This window comes from Polypterus senegalus, chromosome 14 (assembly GCF_016835505.1).
Source record: "Polypterus senegalus isolate Bchr_013 chromosome 14, ASM1683550v1, whole genome shotgun sequence".
In the NCBI taxonomy this organism is placed as follows: domain Eukaryota; kingdom Metazoa; phylum Chordata; class Cladistia; order Polypteriformes; family Polypteridae; genus Polypterus; species Polypterus senegalus.
In genome coordinates this window covers 19125854-19147232 of record NC_053167.1, presented here as the reverse complement: position 1 = coordinate 19147232, position 21379 = coordinate 19125854, and positions in this window count along the sequence as shown.

The window sequence follows — 21379 nt, the reverse complement described above, 5'->3', positions numbered from 1 at the left end:
ATTTGAACCTCCACCAGCAGCTTTTCACCTTTTGTTTTTGAATTGTTTTAAATAAAAGCACTGTTCACCTTTTCACTACCACCTTGCTTTGTGTGTGTCTTTGTCTTCATCTGCCAAGCTCATCTGGTTATGTTAGCGACGGTGTCAGGTTCAAGAGGCTCCCAGACAAGAGTGGGAGCATGGAGCCGGCCTACACTGTCACACTTCCTTCACCCCTCACAGATCTTGCTAGAACTCGGAGTTTTCTCCAGTTAGCCAGCAACTTTTACAGCCAGACTCATTCTAGTGTTTCAGCAATTGCTCTTGTAAGAATTCTCCAAAAAATCTTGTGGATACAACATGCAGATATTGTCTGCACAATATATACGGTAACTTCTGGTCTCAAGCTATTAGTTGTGCCTGTAAAATCTTGTTTGCACAAAATTAAAAAGGCACTGACTCTATAAAAGACAGCTTAAATGCTTACTTCAGCACGCTTCTTTAAATTTGAAGGCAGATTCTCGAAAGCAGAGAGGCACTATTTTTTATATACAACCATAGAGAAAGTGCACATTCAGTTTCCATGTGCCAACACTGAGACCGAAAAGCATGAGAACAACCTACCAAATGAATGGTGGAAGGTGTGCGATTGTGCTTTTATTTTTGAACGATATTTAGCATTCAATTGGCTGTGTTTGAATAATGCCGAACCATAACCTAAGTTGACAACACTCCTGATAGGTCTCTATTATAAATCTGTAACAGTTTGGTATGAGTAATAAGGACTTGCTAGAGAATGTAATGAAGTGAAAAGTATACTGTTTGACCTAAAAATGTAGCAGGGTAAAAGTAAAATACAAATACTTGAAAAATGGAATCAAGTTGGTTTTTACACCTCTGCATGCTTCACACCAGTAGATGCTTCTTGTAAATAGCAAACTTAAAATGTCAATCTTTCTTATAGGTCACAATAGCTCTTTACCACACCTCCCATCCCATTGGTTGGACTACACATTAGCCATCATCTTACTCCAGTTAGAAGTCATCAGCCGGGGAGTTCACACAATTTTTCCAACCTACACTGTGAATATTTGAATGATGTATTCAATATATACAAAAAGAGTACAAGAATTTATATGTAATTAACACTAGAATCCCTGAAGCCTAAGAAAAAAATCATAATCCTGGGCCACCTTAAATCCCTTCACACGTCTCAATCAGAGTCTCTCATTTAGTAAATGTGTCGATCAGCGCAAGCAGCAAGCAGCCTGCTATCCTATCCCCCAACCGACGCAGCTGAAGTTCTCCCAACTCAAGTCTCTTTATCGTGGTGTGAAGTGTCTGGAGTTGCATAGGGTAAATAATATATCATTATTTGGAATACATACATTTCATGTGTGTCTACAACAAGCTGTGTAAGTGTAGGAGAACAGGAAATGTGAGGCAAGAAATGTTGAGTGCATAACTAAAACAGAAACTTTTTCCATGTTATACTAATAATGACATGAGGTATATAATATGTGAAGACTTTAGTTCAAATATCAAATAAACATGTGTGCTTTTATTCAAGATTATAACCAAATAAAAAAAAACTATGCAATTTATATGTTGCTGCCAAATTTCAGCCTTCTATCTACATGGGAAGTTGGAGAATTAGTGATAAATGAGTCAGTGAGTCAGTCAGTCAGTGAGTGAGTCAGTGAGGGCTTTGCCTTTTATTATTATAGATAACGAACTTGCCTCTCCCTCTCTGAGCTGATGGCATTTATCTCCATTCTTTTCACAAGAACAGCGATGGCCACAGTTGGTGCTGTGCTTGATGCCTGCTCAAAACTATCTGTTGTAAAGATGTCTGTCTGCATTTTCAGTACCATGCACACTTTTATTTGATACTTGGACTAAAGTCTTCACACATTATACACTTCACGTCATTATTAGTATAACATGGAAAAAGTTTCTGTTTCACGTATGTGTTCAGCATTTCTTGCCTCTCATTTCCTGTCATCCTACACTTACCCAGATTGTTGTAGAGTCATGGAGTTTAGGTAATTTAGTGAAGTACACTCTTTAACAAAGGAAGTAGATTGAAACAAAAATATTAACTGGCTCGTCTAAATTCAGAGAGAAAAAAAGTTACCCAGATGTTGTCATCCATGGATCCACCAGCAGATGCTACAGACACAACATAAAAAGACAAGGCAAAGTGAAAATGACCACAGGACTCTGAAATCAGCAGCACTCACCTCTGAACTACAACACACAGCAAGCCCTGTCCTTAAAGAGCCTTTCTGTTACAAAAGCTAATCACAGTACAACTAGCACTGAAGGAAGGTGGTCAAGTGGGGCATACAGGTGCCTTAATGCACCAGCTACTGGTTTCAAGCACTCAGTTTTTGAGTTTCACAGATAAAACCCTTTCTGCCGATCCCTGTCACAGGGCACCAACTCAGCAGAAAAGAAATCTCAGGCAGGATCAGCTGTTGTGTATCGTTCAGGCCTTTCATACGTCCACCCGGCACCACCCAGGCCAGGCTGACTAACCCCAGGAAACTGACTAATGTCTCAGGGAATGGCCTACAATTTGGGCGTTGCTCCTGTTCCTCACAAACAGAACTTTATTCTCTCAGACTGAGGCTGGCCGGCCCAATGTGTGTTTGTTTTGATGTCTTTGCTTGTTGACCACTGCTTGGAAGAAAATGACCAAAAGGAAACTTGGTGAGAAACCTCTTAAAGTAGGCAGAGTGTTTACTTTCTGATTCAGTTTATACTATTTTTATATAACAAACTTCCCATTTACTAGTCGGCATGCTGTGCACAATAACAAATATGTTTAAAATTAAAAAAACAACACACAAGCTCAATCCACCATCCATTGTACATGCTAAATGCACACACACACACACACATTCAAACACGCACATTCACATACATACTGGATATATATTTTATGTAGACAGGGCTATTAAAATGCCTGGTAATGCTTAAAGAGTGTCCATGGCGTGGATAGAATACAAAGAAGTCTGAAGCTGCATCACTCTTTTTTCATCTTCCTAACCTACACTGGGATCCTGTTTCAATGGATAGGAAGTCCGAGTGGGAGTGACAGTGAATGCCACCACTAGACACTAAGAAGAAGATGACAGAAGTAGAGCCTCAAGGACTCTCAAAGTGCAGTTTGAAGTTCCAAGCGTCCAACTGTCAGACATGGGTGGCTGGAGTCTCCCCAGTTTACCCCTTGTGACATTATTCTATACTCAGTGCTGATGCTGACATCATCAGGTTGGCTAATGACCTTTTCATGGCCACTGATGACAGAGAAAGTTGATGCACACCCTCTACTGCACTTACCGACTGCCTTTAAAATGGTGTGCCATTCTGGTCAACTGAATCCATTGGGATGCAATGTGTCTTGTTTGTATCTGTTTAATGTCCATGAGAGCTTTAAAGCCACTGCAGGAAGTTCAAGGAGTGCCCTCCGGTCTTCTTTTACATCAAGTACTGTTTAGGTCTCATTATATGGTGCAGGAGGCTTGATTGTCACTGCTTCTCCCCATCACATTAAAATGTCTGTGGCTGATTCCAAAGGAGTATAGAGATGAAGCGGATTTTTTGTTATCAGAGGCAGAACAGATTGACAGCCTCATACAGCCTGGGTTCAAACCTCAATATAGCCATAACCTGGCCCACATCATAGATAGACATCTCATGAGTTGACCTGCTGTCTGGCAGAGACGGGGACTATGGCATAAGCCATATCAAGAGATGTCTATTGAGGAGAATCCAGTCCAACTTGATACATTTGCTTATTTGACAGATCGTTCTTTTGGGGTAAACAATTTTGCACATTCTTTTATTCACTATAAATATAAAATTAGGTGTCTGGTTTTATATAAACAATCTAGCAATGGTGTAGTTGGCTTGGCATTGTGGCCTCAAACTTCCACGAGGCTGTGTTTCAGTTCTAGCCCCCTGCATGTGGAGGTTGTGTGGTGTTTGGGTTGGATTAATTGGCCATGTACAAGTCAACGTCTCACTGAGTATAGTGTGTCATCTGAATGTCTCCTGTCTTGTGCCTGATCTCAAAGGGATAGGCTCTAGCCCCCCATAACAGAACTTATTGACATGGAAGTAGAAAAAGGACCCACTAAACAAGTGCCACCTACCCAAGAGCCCCTTCAGAAGTGAGTGAGCAAAACAGTCTTTAAAAAAGTTTGTAATTAATTAAGTTTGGCTTATTTCTCATTCTTATAAACTACACCATATTTAAGTGCACTTTTAAAATGGTAACATCGCATTATTTTGTATCTTAGCAGGAGGACTAAATGACACAAATGTTCAAAGTACCCATCTAGCTTTGACTGTAGAGGCAGGCCTGCTGGACACGCCACACAGACCACTCATTGAGGAAATGAGAAAGCCAATGATTGCCATGAAATAGAGCAACCCAATGTGAATGTGATGGCAACATGAATATGTCCTCTGGGACTGTTGGGTTAGAGGCCTTCAGAACGATGAGTCTCAAGTTACGGAAATTTCATTTTTCATCTTTCTTATGTTCCATGTTACAATGTCCATTAAAGCACTAAAACCAAAGCACATTGTGAAAAGAACTTTACTTAAAATTAGATTCTATTGAATTGAAGGATAATGCTGGACCAAGAGGACGCTTGTCCACTGATCGGCCAGACATGCCTGTGATAAGGATCTCATATCTGTTATTTGACATGATTTCCTGAAGTCCACGAAAAAACGCATAATCCTGGGCCACCTTAATTTCCTTTGCCCCTCTCCATCAGCGTCTTTTGTGTTGTAAATGTGTCGATCAGCACAAGTAGCAAGCAGCCTGTTTCTCCGATGTAGAACTCTCATCCTCATCTGAATTCACCTCTGTTATAGCACATCTTTATTTGAAAACAGCAGTGTCAGATTGGGGGAGCACGAATATAACAGATAATAAAACTGAATAATAAAAAAAATGCTAACCTTTACAAGTGCCATAAATTTACACCGGCTGTTACAGACTCAAATCAAATGTTTGTTTTTATTGTATAATAGTAACAATAACAGCAGCTCACTACTCAAAATGGTAATTCTGGGAAGCACCTGGAATCAAACCGGCAACCTCTTTGTTATGAGTCAGCAGTTCTTACCGCTGCACCAGCCCAGCGGCCGTGTCTGTTGTGTACCCTAACCTGATTTCTTTTTCTTCAGTTATACTCTTGGATAAAAGTGTACTTGTTTTGTTATACGTGTACCTTTTGTGAAAGTGCTTATTTGATATTTGGACTTCAGTCTTCACACATTATACACTTCATGTCAAAATTTTGTCGTTAGTATTATAACATGAAAAAAGTTGGTATGTGTTCAAAATTTCTTGCCTTGCATTTCCTGTCATCCTACTTTACCCAGACAAGCAACACACATGAAATGCATGTTTTCCAAATTATGAACTACTGGGTGACACAGAAAAATGGGAACTTTTGAAATGCGTAGTGGCAGCCATGTACAGTTGGCAGCACTGCGGAAAAGGGACTTTGAGCTGTAAACAATCTCGCCATTTAGTAATTTAGTAATCAATTGTAAGGCAATCAATGGCAGCTGTGTGAGAATTGTTCGGTAACCGTGTCATCTCAAGAATCAGTGACATTCCCTCACCCTCAAGATCGCCAGATTTTTCCGTTTGTGATTTTTTCTTGTGGGGCTACCTTAAGAGTCGGGTCTACACAACTTGGCCAAGGACACTGAATGAACTGAAACAAAGAATTCAAGACGAAATTCGTGGTATCCCAGCTGAGATGTTGCAGCGATCAATGGGGAGACTCAACAGCAGATTGGAAGAATGCATATGTACAGGACGGCGCCATCTACAGGACGTAATTTTCAGACATTGATAATTTGGATTACTGTATCTTAAAAGCCAAGTTGTAGTGGTTCAATTGCTGTCAATACATTTTTTTTGTTGGATTTTTTCTACTTTTATTGGGTTTTTTAAAAGTTCCCATTTTTCTGTGTCACCCTGTATTATTTAGCCTATACAATTCCAGGCACCTCACACCCAGATAAACAAAACTTGAGCTGGGAGAACTTTTCGTTAAGCTTGAGCTGCAGCGGTGGAGGGGATGGGACAGCAGGCTGCTTGTAATGGAGAGGTGCGAAGGAATTTAAGGTGGCCCAGGATTATGAGTTTTTCGTAGGCTTCAGGGATTCTAGTGTTAAATGATATCCTCTAGAAGTAAGTTCCTTGGGCTCTCAACTGAAAGTATTACATAATGGGGACCTTAAAAAGCTTTCAATGCCACTGCAGCACAAGGAAGTTGTAACACAAGTCTTCGTAACACTGGCTGCTCAGCCCAATATGTTGGAAACATTAATCGGAGAATGGTTGTCTCAACTACTAAGATTACTGGAGGAATTACATCATTTAGACTTTTGGGCAAAACATCCGAGCAACCACTTCACTCCACTTCCACCATTGAATTGTGACCGCTGGCCATCTTCTCACGGAGGGAGAACTCTATTTAGCAGGTTGAAGGACAAAGTGTGCTGCAAAGAAAAAATGCATATGAAAAAACAAAAGAAAATTAACAAAAACTTTAAATGAGAGTTGTTCTGCTTTTATTTAGCAAAAAAAAAAAAAATTCTGCCAATGGAGTAAGCAAAATTTACTTGACAAGATGTCTTAAAGTAAGCTAAAAAAGCAAAAATACATTTTTTAACAAGTCGATAATTCTTACAATAAGGAAAACAAGATTTAATGTCATGTTATAAATACTTTTCGCTTGTTTAGATTTCATTTTTTGCAGTCTGTGGACATTACCCATTCTGCTAGAGTTTTATTAGCTTACAAGGCCAGCTAAGACAGCAGAACTAACAAGGATGCAGAAATCAATTTGCATTGCAGAATGAGTGGCTGAACTTCAGCTCATACTAACACTTCTGTCAGCCTGGCACTTCATCAGATAACTCAAGTGTAAATCAGAGTTCAACCACAGGTTTTGCACAGGGTCGTTCAGACAAAAGGTCGCCAAAATGGACATTCATCTTAGGCTTGTGACTGCGGACTGAACCTGCCTGTATGTAATGGACAAAATAACAAACCCATGAGCAGGCACAGGTTCTGTAACTCTAGGTGACCTTGATCCAATCTCCCAAGGTTTCCTTCACTTCCTTCACCTATAGTTTCCTGCATTATCTCTTCTTGCTCTCTGAAACCTAAAAGGTGACAAGCTGTTCCCTTTCTGGGGTGCTAAAAGCTGACAATCTCTTCTCTTTCAGGACCTGAAAGCTGAGATCCACTCTGCTATGCCATTCTCTGTGCCAGTGACTTATCCCAGTCGGAGAAGTCTGAGAAACAGCCATTATTTCATGAAAGGGACTAAGAGCTTAAACTCTTGTGACAGAAAGAGTAATGCTTTTCCATATTAAGTCACAGCGAGCTGAGAAGGGCAGCACCACAGCCCCCCACAAACTAAAAACACAGCAAAGAGTGCACTCCAACTTAAGAAGAATCCTCCACTTGAACCCAGAACAACAAAAAGTCAACAGAACATCAGACATTATCAGATGGAATATAGATGGAATATATATGGACACAGGTGATATGTCAAAAGTATGTAAATATTGTAAGGCTTTGAAGTTTAAGTCAGAGAATTTCAAAAACGTGTTTTACCTCACGTGCATTTATTGGTTACTTTGCAAAAAAAACGATTAACTGCTGATGATGAAGATCGCTTTGTCTGTGCTGAAATTCCAAACAGACAAACCTATCCTGAATTATCTCTAACCTGCACTGCTGGTGTTTGGCCCTTTTGTTTTTTAACCTCTTTATGACTTTTCACTTTGTTTTCTACTCTGTCTTTTATCTCCAACCTCGCTTTGTCCTGCTTTTTTTCAATGACACCTGGCCCGTGGTGATTATCTTCCCTTTTTCGAGTATTAATTTCCGTTTGTTTGTGCTACTGTGATCTTTACTTTCTTTTTTTAAACTTTTTAATTTTCCTACTTTCAATTTCTTTAACTTTCTCCACATTTGAATCGCGCATACGTTTTTTTTTTTTTTTGAGCCTTTCGAATGCTCTGCTTTCATAATCTGCTCTGCATGTGTATAGCGCCAACGTTTGTGAACGTCTTTATGAAGTTCTAATTTGTCTTTTACTCTATCTTTTAATTATGAGCCAGATTGGACGTGCTTTGTTTAATTTCCACTTGTTACGGGCTGATAATTACTTGGCTTATTTTCTGAATTTGCACCTAGATTATTTTTTCATTTTCCTTTCCAATGCTTTTGAGTCTCTTTTCTCCGCGCTGATTTCTTCTTTGCTTATTCATCGATTTTTCATTTATAACGTATGTCCTTATACGCTTTATATGCACTTAGACCATGGATCTGTACGTGCTCAAATCCTTCACAAGATTGAATGTTTTGCTGCCCCGTTGTCCTATTTGATAGATTGTAAGTAGGGTCTGTCTTGCAAGAATCTCATGTTCTACGTCATCGCAAGACGGTCCTGGGTCAATCTCTTGGCACAATGTCTCAAGTTTACGGTCCCCGCAAGACGCTCCGTGGCAAGTCTCTTTGGTCTTGCGGGTCTTTTAAATGTTTTCCGAGAAGATCACGTATCGTAACCTTGCTTTTGCTTTCCAGGACAGGATTTCTTTTTATAATATATATATATATATATATATATATATATATATATATATATATACTATATATATAAAATACCCGTGCTTGCAGCGAGAAGTAGTGTGTTAAAGAAGTAATGAAAAAGAAAAGGAAACATTTTAATAATAACGTAACATGATTGACAATGTAATTGTTTAGTCATTGTCATGAGTGTTGCAGGCATATATACTGTATATACGCACACACACATGCATACAAACATATATATACATATACACACACACACATATATATACATATATATGCATATATATATATATATACACATATACATATATATACATTGTCACACATGTGCGATTAGGAGGCAGTCAAAGAGCCTAAAGGTGAGTGAAACATCGCGAGATAGAGGGTTGTCACGTGGTACTTACCTAGATCTTTTTTGGTCAACAGAAAACCTGAAGAAAAATAATTCCTCCACTTCCAGGTTCTAAAATGGCCGCGATGACGTCACTTCCGGCCAACCATGATGACGTTGTTTCCGGTTCCTGTTTCCAACGTCACTTCTTGCCAACCATTTCCTGTCCCATAATCCTTTTCTCTATAAACCCATCTGTTTTCATCTGTTTCAAGATGTCGGAAGAACAAGACCTGAACACTGTCCTAAACACCATCATGGGTGATCTACAAACCCTAAAATTACAGATGGGTGAGATGAGGACCCAAGTAGCAGAAGCCAATGCTCGTGCTGCTGCTACAGGAATACGGACGGAGATCGCTCAGCCACCGTCTATTACAATAGCTACACTGACGGAGACGGACGACATCGAAACATATTTTTTGATCTTTGAGCGTACCGCTAAACGGAACGCATGGCCGAAGTCTGAATGGGCGTACCTACTGGCTCCCTACTTGAAGGGAACGGCGCAGAGGGCCTATTATGATCTAACTGAGGAGCAGGCCGCTAATTATGACACTGTAAAAGCGGAGGTGTTTAAACGCTACGGCGTATCCCCGGAACAGCAGGCGAGAGAATGGAAGGAGTGGCAATTCGATCCAGAGAGACCGATAAGAACCCAGGGCTTTGAAGCCTGGGGAAAAGTATGTCGCTGGCTACGGCCCGACATTAATAATTCGCACAAGATGGCCGAGCTACTAGCGTGTGAAACTTTTGTGCATGCCCTTCCTGACCATATCGCCCAGCAAGTCCGGAAGCATAATTTCGAGGACATGGACACCTTAATGCAAATCACAGAGCGCCACTGGGCGGCTTGCAAATCGGGGATATCAGAACGGTTCTCACACCGAACCCAACAGGCACGTGGGGCAGCTCCTGAGCCCGCCCGACAAGCTCCCGCGTAAACGGGACAGAGGTGCTAGTCTTCCCCGCTGTTTCAAGTGTGGGGAGATTGGACATCTGTCCCCCAACTGTTCTTTCAAGCCCATGGATTGCTCATTAGTAAGGGGAGAAAGGTATTGTGCCACTGTGACTAATCATTTATCTCTTCCATATACAGGTGCAGTTATTATAAATGGCAGGAAGGTAAGAGCAATGTTTGATTCCGGAGTAACATTTCCATTGTTGCTACTCGTTTCCTTTTACCGCAACAGTGGACTAGGATAAAAACTAGTCTAAAATGTATTCATGGGGATATCCGATATTATAAAACTGCCAGATGTGTGGTATCAGTGAATCATCACCTAACGAGCATGGCCATGGCTGTTTTACCGGATCCCCCTTTTCCAGTTATACTGGGTAGAGACTTGAATAAAAATACCAGAGGTAATAACGTAATTGTACCTAAGAAACATTTAGGCTTAGTAATGGAGAATACTGCTCCGACTGCCTCCACGCCATGTCCCACAGTAGCACGGACCCATACGGGTACCCAATGTGAAGAAATCGATGTCCCATCGGCCTCTGCGGGAACTAGTACAGTTAACGTGGATGACGTGGCGACAGAAACCACACCCCTTAAGGTCGCACAGGACCCAATACAAGATTTAACTGCCCAATTTCTATTAACACCATCGTCTTTTAAAAGAGAACAATGGAACGATGATTCCTTAAAAAATATTAGGAATGCAGTAGTATCTACCGAGGGTTATACAACCCTGGATCCCATGCCACCGATGCCGTTCTTTGTACTAAAAAACTAATTATTATATAGAGTGGCAGAACACGAGGGAGAAGTGCGAGCGTTGTTGTTGATTCCACGCACTTTTCGGCGAAAGGTGTGTGAATTAGCACATGCACACCTTCTAGGAGCCCACTTAGACTCCAAAAAAACGTTGGAGAGAATAAAGCTCCAATTCTATTGGCCGGGAATTAACGAGGAGGTCCGGCGATTTTGCACTTCCTGTCCAGAGTGTCAACTTCGCCAGATTCCAAGAAGGACGCGAGCTCCTCTCGTTCCCCTTCCCCTTATTGATATCCCTTTTGAACGAGTCGGTGTCGATCTCGTAGGACCACTGGAACCCTCATTAAAAGGCTTTAAATATATTTTGGTGCTAGTAGATTATGCCACTCGCTTTCCGGAAGCTGTTCCGTTGCGCTCAGCTAATACGAAAAACATTGCACGGTAATTAGTAGGGATATTCGCCGTGTTGGGATCCCCAAAGAGGTTTTAACGGACCAAGGGACTCCTTTCACTTCGGAGATGTTCAGGGAAGTAGCCAAATTACTCAGGATAAAACATCTGAAAACGTCTGTCTACCATCCCCAAACTGACGGGTTGGTGGAGCGTTTCAATCAAACTTTAAAACAGATGTTACGTAAGGTAGTTAACGAGGATGGAAGAAACTGGGATCAGTTGCTTCCTCTTGTTTTGTTTGCTTATCGGGAAGTCCCTCAGACCTCTACTGGTTTCTCTCCTTTTGAATTATTATATGGAAGACAACCCAGAGGGCTTTTGGATATGTTAAAAGAAGGATGGGAAGAGGAGGTCCTCCCTACTTCAAATATTCTTGAATATATCGCGCAGTTACGCGATAGACTAGAGAAAATCAGACCTATTCTAAAAGAAAATTTGGAAAAGGCACAAGCAGCGCAGTCCCGTTATTATAACCAAAACACCACCATTTGGGAATTTGTCCCGGGTGATCGTGTGATGGTACTCGTCCCAACTTCTCATTCAAAGTTGTTAGCACATTGGCAAGGCCCGTATGAAATTAAAGAGAGAAAAGGTCTCGTTGATTATTTGGTTAAACAACCTAATCGGCGACTGACTGAACGAGTGTATTATATTAATTTGCTGAAACCATGGAAGGACAGGGAACCTGATCCCTCGTCCAATCAGCCTCGTTCTCTTTTTATGTCATGTGCCCACCTTAATTTTGGCCCCGATTTGACATTCAAACAACGACAAGATCTCGAGACGGCTATCTTGTCTGTCCCTAAAGTTGTGGATGAGATTCCTGGACGTACTGCGTTGATTGTTCACGACATTATTACTAACCCTGGAGTGATTGTCAGAGAAAGACCTTATAGGCTCCCGGAGGCAAAGAAAGCGGAAGTAGAGTTGGAAATTAGACGAATGCTAGAATTAGGGGTTATTGAGGAGAGCTATAGCCCTTGGTCTAGTCCAATTGTCTTAGTTTCTAAACCTGATGAGTCGTGGAGGTTCTGTAATGACTTTCGACGACTTAATCAGGTCTCTAAATTTGATATGTATCCCATGCCGTGGGTGGATGATTTACTCGATCGGTCAGGGAACGCTCAATTCCTAACTACTCTTGACATGACGAAAGGGTATTGGCAAATTCCCTTAACGGACTCCGCCAAAGAAAAAAACGCTTTTAGTACACCCAGTGGACATTGGCAATACAAGGTCCTTCCTTTTGGCTTGCACGGGGCACCAGCTACCTTCCAACGTCTGGTAGACACACTGCTACGGCCCCACAATTCATATAGTGCTGCCTACCTAGATGATGCTGTCATTTATTCCAGCACGTGGAAGGATCATGTATGACAGGTTCAAACAATACTCTCCAAGCTAGCATTTGCTGGTCTTCGAATTAATCCGAAGAAATGTTTTTTTGGATTAAGAGAAGCCAAATATTTAGGCTACATAGTAGGAGGGGGTGTTGTTAAGCCACAATGTTCTAAAATTGATGCCATTTTGAATTGGCCCCGTCCGATGAATAAGCGGCAGGTACAAGCATTTTTGGGATTGGCAGGTTACTATCGCCATTTTGTACCGCATTTCTCAGAAGTTGCTGCGCCCTTTTCTAATTTAACAAAGAAACGCGCACCTTTAAAAGTGGTATGGGATGTTTCGGTTGATAAAGCATTCAGTGACTTGAAATTGGCCCTTACGTTAGCACCTGTTTTAAGATCTCCTAATTTTTCTGTTCCACAGGTTTGGGTGCCGTGCTGAGCCAATGCGTTGATGGTGCTGAACACCCTGTTATGTACCTGAGCCGGAAACTGCTGGACCGGGAGACCAAGTATGCTGCGGCGGAGCGAGAAACCTTGGTGATTAAGTGAGCTGTCACGTCTTTGAGGTACTACCTATTGGGGGGGGAGTTTACTCTGGTGACGGATTATGCTGCTTTACAGTGGATGTCCCTTCATCGGGAGTCTAACCCTCGCATCACTAGGTGGTTTTTGGATCTTCAACCTTATCGTTTCAGTGTCATTTATCGTAAGGGTTCCTTGCAGGCCAACGCAGATGCTCTCTTTCGTGTCCACGACCTCTCGGTGCAGGTCGCCCGACCCGATGGGTCTGGGCTGAGGGGGGGGTCATGTCACACATGTGCGATTAGGAGGCAGTCAAAGAGCCTAAACGTGAGTGAAACATCGCGAGATAGAGGGTTGTCACGTGGTACTTACCTAGATCTCTTTTGGTCAACAGAAAACCTATAGAAAAATAATTCCTCCACTTCCGGGTTCCAAAATGGCCGTGATGACGTCACTTCCGGCCAACCATCAATCCACCTCACTTCTGTCTCATCATGAAGACGTTGTTTCCGGTTCCTGTTTCCAACGTCACTTCTTGCCAACCATTTCCTGTCCCATAATCCTTTTCTTTATAAAACCACTATTTTGACTGAAGAAAATTGTTCACTGTTTTGATTTAAGATATTGAATCACTTAATTCTTTATTTGTCTGGACGACAATATGACAATATATGGGGACGGTTCCCAAAACTTTGTTTTGTTTTGTGCAGTATTATTTCAAGAAGAATAATCTCTACAACATATACATCCATCCATTTTCTAACTTGATGAATCTGAATACAGGGTCACGGGAGCCAATCCCAGCCAACACAGGGCACAAGGCAGGAACCAATCCTGGGCAGGGTGCCAACCCACTGCAGGACACACACAAACACACCCACGGGCCAATTTAGAATCGCCAATCCACCTAACCTGCATGTCTTTGGAATGTGGGAGGAAACCCACGCAGACACGGGGATAACATGCAAACTCCACGCAGGGAGGACCCGGGAAGCGAACCCGGGTCTCCTAACTGCGAGGCAGCAGTGCTACCACTGCGCCACCGTGCCGCCCCCACACATATACATATATAGCAAAATACCCGCGCTTTGCAGCGGAGAAGTAGTGTGTTAAAGAAGTAATGAAAAAGAAAAGGAAACATTTTGAAAATAACGTAACATGATTGTCAATGTAATCAATGTAATTTTTTTGTCACTGTTATGAGTGTTGCTGTCATATATATATATATATATATATATATATATATATATATATATATATATATATATACACATACAGTATATACAGTACAGGCCAAAAGTTTGGACACATCTCCTCATTCAATGTGTTTTCTTTATTTTCATGACCGTTTACAGCACTCCATCACTCTCCTTCTTGGTCAAATAGCCCTTACACAGCCTGGAGGTGTGTTTGGGGTCATTGTCCTGTTGAAAAATAAATGATCGTCCAACTAACCTGACTTCTGCACAACACAACTGCTCATCCCAACCCCATTGATAAAGCAAGAAATTCCACTAAATAACCCTGATAAGGCACACCTGTGAAGTGAAAACCATTTCAGGTGACTACCTGTTGAAGCTCATCGAGAGAATGCCAAGAGTGTGCAAAGCAGTAATCAGAGCAAAGGGTGGCTATTTTGAAGAAACTAGAATATAAAACATGTTTTCAGTTATTTCACCTTTTTTTGTTAAGTACATAACTCCACATGTGTTCATTCATAGTTTTGATGCCTTCAGTGAGAATCTGCCAATGTAAATAGTCATGAAAATAAAGAAAACAACTTTTGGCCTGTACTGTATATATATATATATATATATATATATATATAATATATATATATAAATACCAGCTAGCGGCGAGTACTGCCTTAAAATTTTTATTAAGAAGAAAATGAAACCTTTTTAAACTGAGGGAAAATATACCAATAATTATTTGTTAAGGATCTCTTTGTATACCACATTGTGAGTTCGGCCTTTCGGTTGTAACATGACCAAGCTGAGTTTACTCTTAAGCATGCAACGTACAGTTGGCTATGTGAACAGTAATCTTGTTTCAAATCTCACAGCTTAGATTGCTGCTGTAATAATCGGTTTGAGTTTCATGGTTTGTTCAATTACGACAGTATTTGCAGGATTTGTTGTGTTGAAGTAACATTCGGCATCTGTCAAGCGTTGTTAAGTATACAACCAGTTTCATCGATAACTTCACATCCAGCTTTTAAGAGTTTAAATATTCATAAACATCAAAGTGTCCACTACTGAAATCGTCACCTGTCAATCTAAGATGTTTAAGAGGCATTGGCGGTTCTCCAAAGGTGTAAAATATATTCACGGGTGAAGGACTGTGCTTAGCATATTCATAAGTAAGGCTGCTGCGCTACTCAGCACGCCTCCCATGTAATTGACTGCCTGCCCATATAAGGCCATTCTTCGCTATGGTGTGTTCATTCCTTTGCTTGCTTTGCCAAGGAAGCAGCCTTCTCACAGCTTCTGCACTGTTTTATAAATGAACGACATATAAGAAAGTCCTTTTTCCTTGCTTCGCCAACGAAGCAGCCTTTTTATTTAATCCACGGGTTCTCCGCTGTTTTATTGTTCATTTATTACGATTATTATACTTATTGTGTAGGTATTTTACACTTAGTTTACTGTTCAGGTACCCATTTCCTTTATTTAATCCGTGGCTTTTCTGCTGTTGTTTTGTTCGTTTATTACAATTATAGTTATTTATTGATTCCCTTTCTTTGCCTGACTGCCTGCCCATATAAGGCACTCCGCTGTTTTTTTGTGAGGCAGCCTTTACACAGCTTCTCCGCTGTTTTATGAACAAACGCCATATAAGGCCGTCGTTTTTCCTTGCTTCGCCAACTAAGCAGCCTTTTTATTTAATCCACGGGTTCTCCGCTGTTTTATTGTTGGGAGGTCTTCCTTCTTTTCTACATACTGCGGTCACAGTCAGTTCACGTGATTACGTGGGAGGCATGATGATGTCACACGCAGCTCCGCCCCCCACGGCCATCAAGCTAACGTCCATTACAGTATATGGAGAAAAATAGGTTCCAGTTATGACCATTACGCGTAGAATTTCGAAATGAAACCTGCCCAACTTTTGTAAGTAAGCTGTAAGGAATGAGCCTGCCAGATTTCAGCCTTCTACCCACACGGGAACTTGGAGAATTAGTGATGAGTCAGTGAGTCAGTCAGTCAGTCAGTGAAGGCTTTGCCTTTTATTAGTATAGATATACAGTATATATATATATATATATATATATATATATATAATTTACTAGGGGGCTTTGCCCCTGCTCGCTTCGCTTGCCAAACTGGTCTGTGCTACGTAACAGCCAGTTTGCGTCTCTGCCACTCGCGTATGTGGATTTCACTTTCACCAAACAACAAATCTTTTAATTCTCACCTCTTCATTGGGAAAAAAATTCTACTTTTCCCTGATAGCAATACGAATTAGACGATCTACAAGTCTCTGACTTAAAGTTTAAATCCGAACAATATATTCAGTCTCTTTTCGCTGTTCTGTTATTTCACCGAGTAATAATTTCCGTTTGTTTGTGCTAATGCGATCTTTACTATCGGTTTTTTGAGACTTTCAAATTTCAGTACTTTCATTATCTCTGACCTGCTCTGTGTGTGTATTGTGCCAATGTTTTTTAATTCTTTACGACATTCTACTTTGTCATCTACTCTTTGTCTTTTATTTCCGGCCCCGGGTGTGGTTAAATCTCTTGGCACAAAGTCTCGTGGGACATCCCAGGCTAAAAAGTCTTGTCTCGTCCTAGGGTTTTTTTTACTCTAATATATATATATATATTATATATAAGGTGTGATAGACGGCCAGAATGCTGCCCTGCCAGGACGCCTGGAGGAAGAAGGATCCGAGAGAGCGGCACTTCTTTTCCTTGGGCACCCAGATGGTCCTTGATCCCTGGGGGACAGTGCTTCTTCTGGGACACCAGGAAGTGCTGCCAGACCAGGGATGGTTTATGTCTGAAGTGCTTCCAGGTGCAAGGGCAGCACTTCCGCCACACTGGGGAGTGCTGCTGGAAGTCCATCCTCAGGCACCTGGAGCACATCCGGGGCAAGATAAAAGGGGCCACCACACTCCATTTGGGGAGCCGGAGTCGGGTGGAAGAAGGATGGAGCTTGCAAGGCAGGAGTGGAGGCGGCCAAAGGAACCAAGGACTGGACATTGTAAATAATTTGTAAATAGTTGTGTAAATAAACGTGTGTGTTGTGGACACTGCGTTGTCGTGTCTGTCTGTAGCCAGGCTAGCTCTTACAATGCTTATATAGTTATCATATTTCTTGCTTGTGTTTATCAATAAATTGTATTCTATTTCTGAAAATGAGACAGCTTTAAGTACCTTGATATACTTTGATATAAGCCTAACAGCCCTTACAGAAAAAGTTCAGGAAAAAAAGCAAGACCGTCACCAGATTATTTAATTCATTAATGAAGTTTTCAAAGTCAAAATTGATAATTAAGTAATAAAGTTCTTTTTTCCTTCTTCAATTTCCATAACTGTATATGTCTCTAGAAGTACATCTGGATCAGTGTGAAAAGTGTTGTTCTTCATGCTTGACCTTGATGACAACTGGGGTTTCACATGGGAACAAAGGGAACAATATATTTGAATAGCATGTTGTGGAGCCACAATGCCTCTGGTAGCTTCTCGCTTTGTCTGCTTGTCAAAGACGGTCTGTATCAACGGAGTAAAAGTCCAGCTTCAGCCCAGCCTTGTACGACTTTCTGGAATGCCACCAAGAGCAGCTGTCTGGCAATAAACATTGCAGGATGTCATCAGTTTTTCCAGGCCAGTGTTATCTTTGGATAGTTGTGTGACACCTAGGACAGTCTGTCCAGCGTCCCATGAGCCACTGAAGAGCCACCACACAAGTACGTACTGCATGTGATTGGAGACCACTAAACATCTGTTACAGTTATGCATTATTCATTTTCATTGACCAGTATGAGAATTTCCCTTCCCTAGAATATCAGCCGCTAACTATGCTGGCTGTCCATGTTCGCCAAAGGTCAGCCTCCGTGCGTTTCCAGAAGGTCAGCAGGACCACAAGTGAGGCAATGCAGGTCTCTCTTGCTGGCCGGTGATGTAATGCACATAAGCGCTTTGCTCAACACTGCGTCCATTCACAATTTCCTGCCTGCGCTGCGGCAGTTGCGATCCAAATAAGCAGTTACCGAGCAACTGCGATGCCTCCGAGCAGTCTTATTGTTATTTATTTCGGCAGAATGGTTGCCTTTGGTTCTGGCATTAAAAAAGAAAAAAAAATCTGACAAAGGCGGGTATTTGTGGCTTCTCTGTATGACTCCCCCGATCGAGGACACAGGGGACGAATGTGACTCATCGCCTCCGACGTCATCGCTGGCCAGCTTTGCTCAGCACAGAGGCATGCGCTGCACCGAGACTCTCCAAAGAGCTGCGCATCGCCAGCGCTGATCCCACCGTCTTGGGAGGAAGTCACAAATATTGGTTGCCGTGGAAACGCGGCAGTCCACCGGTATCAAGTCCGCCAGTTAGCTACGGTGGATGTTTTGTTGTTGTCTATTTCCTAAGGAAATCAATACATCAGTAAGTGTGAGCCTTTCGTCAGATTTACAATGTATCCATGCCGATCGCACTCACTTTTTGCTCTCAGTGTTCCCCCACCGTCCTCATGTTCTCCCTCCGTTCTGGTTGTGTTTTAATGCCTTGGGAGCGGTCTGTTCTTAATTACAGCACTTCTTGTGCTGATACCATATAGACACTTAGCTGGTTGCTCTCCGTTTCCCACTTAAGTGCTTCCATTCTCTCCCTGACTCAGTTCAATGGCTTTTTGTACTCAGTGACCGCTGGATGTCACTCTGCTGAAGATTTAGTCTGGTGGACGGTCACCGTCTCTGTCGAAAAGTGAGGTGACTGGCAGGGGACACGCGAATAAATAGAAAGAAAAAAAAACGAGACGGCTCGGCGGGCACACCTTAAACTCCGCAGTTAAAAAGTTACCGACAGTAGTGACACAAAATGACCGGCAGATGGCGCAAAGCAATCATTTAGATGCGCTAGCTGGGAGACGGATGGACTTTTGGCAGCCATCGAGCAGATGAGCAGACGAACAATCGATTTTGGAAGCGGGGATTGTAGTGTTTGTGTTGCTATGGACCACAAAACCTGTGTCACGGTCTTGCTATGTAGTCCAAAGTAACTAAGAAGTCTCCATATTCCAATTTTGTTTCAAATCAAGGTTATATGATCGTTACATTGCTCTGACGTCTTAAGATGGATGACCACTACTAGGGCACCTGAGAGGTATTCACAAAACACTTCTAACGTAACAGTACTTTTTATAAAAAATAAGTGTGAACTGTTTTGCAGGGTGTCGTGGTGGCACTGTGGTTAACACTATCTTCCAGCATCCAAAGATGGATGTTTGACTCATAAACTATCCACAAGTCCTGCAATTGATGACAATGCAGCATCCTAATATCTGTTTCCCAGTTCTATTTGTAACACAAATAAACCAGAAGTGACAGCAGATTGAAGTCTTAAGCCAATGTTACATTACATGACTTCTAATCATGGGGTATGTCAGATCTGCCAATTGCTTTTACTGATCTTGTAAATTTAGATGATTGAAAATCACTCACCCTTGTCACATTCAGCAGCTGAGTGCCAAACTTGTAGCTCAGTCCTGTCAGTTTTCTGACACCCAATAGTGTGCTGCTTGATGGAACCAGCGCTGTAAGAAGGGTTAACAGATGCGGCAAGTTCAGCTTCAATCTTGGCTCCTTTTTGTTTTTGCCATTTTGTTGTGGTACATAAAACATGAGACATCAGTTAGACAAGCTTCTCCTCTGTGTGCGAGGTCCATAGCCCCCGTGTTATATACATTGTACAGTATTTCCAGATGAGTAATCAGCCCACTCCTACAACTAAAGGCGAGGCAAGTCACCGACCAGTTGGCATGACCTTTGTGAGAGTGTGCTGCTGAATGAATCCCTTCAACCTGCTAAGATAAAAAAAAAAATTGGAATATACCCCGATCTGGCAAATCACTTTTGGTAAAGGTGACAGCCACATAAATGTAAAAATAATAATAAATGAATTATTTTACAGCCCCCCCAGCTGTGGTCGATCAGTGTGCTAACAGAAAGCCCTGTGCTGACATCCTGCAGGCAAATACAGCACCTGTAAAACTCTGATGCTGCCCCAATCAAGCTGGAAGAAGATTTGGCGACTGTTTCGACTTTTATGAGTGCAGCTTGTGCCCTTTGGGTGAGGGAGCACATGTACAAATGTTGGCATTTTGAAGACCTCCAAACTTTGATGTAATAACCTAGAGAAGTGAGAAAAGTTAAAAAGGCATCCTAGTAAACAGTAATTGCTTTTTATTAAGCTTGCATGGCTTGAGAAGAACTTTAATGGACAGGTGCCCTTGCTCTTGATTGCTGCCCATAAGTGACACTGAATGACATTAACCAAGTTTGTTTCGTGAATTGCAGTACCGAAGGGTATGTATTACAATACACCTGAATAAAGAAAGGTGCTCGGGCACAGGCTACACTGGCCAGGCCTCCACTGCCAGCCTGTAATAGACCTCACCCTGTTGGGCTAATCCCCACTCAAGTGGCATGACTTGGGCTTTGCAGGCTTAAAACAGAAGTTAGCACTAAAATATCCTTATGTCTCTTAAATAGCTCAAAAGCCACACAGGAGGAGGACAACTGAAAACCTCAGCTTGTGCAGAGATGGGTGAACAAATTAATATCTCTATTATAATAAAAAAATCCTGGGACAAGATGAGACTTTTTTAGAGATACTTTCACGTCCTGCGAGACTTTGTGCCAAGCGATTTAACCAAGCCCAGGGCCGGAAATAAAAGACAAAGAGTAGATGAACATCGTAAAGAACTCAAAAATGTTGACACATGCAGAGATAATGGAAGTCTCCAAAATTAATAGTAAAGATCGCATTAGTGCAAACAAACGGGAACTATTACTCAGTGAAATAACAGAAGAGCGAAGAGAGATTGAATATATTGTTCGAATTTAAACTTTAAGTCGGAGACTTGTAGATCGTCTAATTCGTGTTGCCATCAGGGAATAGTAGTGTTTCTTCTCAATGAAGAGGTGTATCCGTGAGAATTAAAAGATTTGTTGTTTGGTGAAAGTGAAATCCACATACGTGAGCAGCAGAGATGTGAAGTGGCTGGAGCGTAGTGCAGGCAGGGGGGTTGGCGAGCGAAGTGAGCAGGGGGCGAAGCCCCTAGTAAATATATACTGTATATACCGGTATATAT